Source organism: Megalobrama amblycephala, linkage group LG18 (genome assembly GCF_018812025.1).
Source record: "Megalobrama amblycephala isolate DHTTF-2021 linkage group LG18, ASM1881202v1, whole genome shotgun sequence".
NCBI lineage: Eukaryota > Metazoa > Chordata > Actinopteri > Cypriniformes > Xenocyprididae > Megalobrama > Megalobrama amblycephala.
The window spans coordinates 31,636,617-31,638,792 of record NC_063061.1 but is presented as its reverse complement, the minus strand read 5'-3'; the positions used below and the strand labels follow the sequence as shown (position 1 = coordinate 31,638,792).

General features: G+C 35.2%; 1 long non-coding RNA gene across 1 annotated transcript; it reads left to right on the top strand.

Moving 5' to 3' along the window:
* The first annotated feature begins 368 nt into the window (after positions 1 to 368).
* On the top strand, positions 369 to 1,514 carry LOC125253245. The gene is made up of 3 exons (XR_007181386.1): positions 369 to 708; positions 936 to 967; positions 1,215 to 1,514. It is a non-coding gene; the product is annotated as an uncharacterized LOC125253245 (long non-coding RNA).
* The last annotated feature ends 662 nt before the right edge of the window (positions 1,515 to 2,176 follow it).

Here is a 2,176-nt window from a genome sequence, read left to right as displayed (position 1 = left end):
GATTAGATTTCAGATAAACACTGTTCTTTTGAACTTTCTATTCATCAAATAATCCTGAAAAAAAAAATATTGTACACAAATATTTTGTACAATTGTACACATTAAATGTTTCTTGAGCAGCAGATCAGCATATTAGAATGATTTCTGAAGGATCATGTGACACTGAAGACTGGAGTAATGATGCTGAAAATTCAGCTTTGCATCACAGGAATAAATTACTTTGTGAAATATATTCAAATAGAAAACAGTTAAATTGTACACTGTAAAACTTTACTGTAAATTTACAGGTAATTTCTAACAGTATTATACTGTATTTTTAAAACTGTATATTTTACAGAATGTCTGTAAATATACAGTAGTTTTTCTGTTTTCAGCCCGTTTCACTCGTAATACAGTATAATACTGTAGAAGCATTGCATTATGGGATTGATTTTTTTACCGTGCTCATTTCAAATTTCTAGGCCAGGCATACATTTTAGCTTCTCTCTCAACGCTTTTAGTGTTTCACGTCGACTCTTCAGGGTTTAATGTTATCATTAAACGATATTTGAGTGAATATAGTGTGCAGTTTTAAGCTTTTGAAGCGTCAGTTTGCCTGAGACGCGGGATGACTGGACAGCGCTGCTGAGATGTTATTTTCTGCCTGATTAATCAAAACGTTTGCCTGTGTCGAGAAGACGGATAAACAATTGTTCGGCTGAGAATACGGTAAGTCAGTCTTTTATGGAGCATTTCGTTCGCGTTTCTACTTTGTCATGAATGAATTGATCTTGAAATGTTAAACTTCTCATGAGCAAACGATTAACGTTATCTGTTCTCAGCGCTTCACGCAGTAACACTGATGTTTCATGTTATAGACAGACTTAGCATATGTTATTCTTAAAACCTGATTTTTAAACTTTTGTTTATTTATTTATTTATTTCTCTCGTTTCAGTCTCAATCATCTGATGTAGCTCCATTGTTTACGTAAGTGTTGTGCTTATTTTCAAGTGTATCAGGTTTATGACAAAGAATTCAGTGAATAAACGATTTTATTTTGTCAATTATTTTAAGCAATATTTTAAGATGCATCTTTTCTGAAGTGTAACAGGAGACATTACTGAGATCATATGCTTAGCTGTGAGTCCTTGTGTTCACAAAAATGCTATGGTGAATGAATGCACAATATTCACTTCTCTCTCTTTCTCTCTCTCTTTGCTTTTTCTGCTTTTAGGCTCTTTGACATATCCCCTAAACATGGCTCAAGAACCAGGAAGGGGGGAAAATGACCTTCTGTGAAATATGGTTATGTTAACGTAAGTATTGCACCTAATTTCACATGTGATGTAATCAGAGACCTGATGAATAAGTTCAGAACAAACCTTCATTTATTTTTATTAAATATTTTAATCCCTATTTTTCATTGACAATCATTTCACTGTGTGTAATTCTTAGTATTCAAATTCTTAATATTCAAAGTATATTTGTCAGTCCGCTGTCAGTGCATTACTGTTTAAAGGGTTAGTTCACCAAAAAATGAAATTTCAGTAAGACTCCTCATAGAACACAAATTAAGCGAGAGCTGTCACATGCGCAGAGACACATGGCTTTAACAATGACATTCTTCACCTTGTGTGTAAGTTGTGCGATGGAGGAACGAAAGCTGATTTCATCAAAAATATCTCCATTTGGCGACAACACAACAAAACAAGGGCAAGAAATAACAACAGAAATGCTTTTATCAGTGCTAGTTCTTTGGCGTCGATTTGATGTCCCTACCCTTATGTTATGTGCTAGTCACGTGATCCTGCCATGTGCCCCTTTGCCAAGTGCCTCCTTTTTTCTTGTCATGTTCTCGTTGATTTGACTGTGCACAGGTGTGTCTTGTTTAGTGATAAGTGTCTGTGTATTTAAGCTCTCATATTTGCCATGTTCCTGGTGAAGTATTGTCCTTGTAACCTCTGTTTGTTCATGTTCATGTTCATGTTCATGTTCATGTTCATGTTCATGTTCATGTTCATGTTCATGTTCATGTTCATGTTCATGTTCGCCATGCCAAGTCAAGTCTTTGTTTATTTTGTAGTTTTTTGGAGTTAAATAAAACTGCACCTGGGTTCTGCAACTTGCCTTCAGTGGAATCACTTACAGGTGCCAGGAAGCACTCCTAGATAACCCTCCCATGTCAATTTACCATAT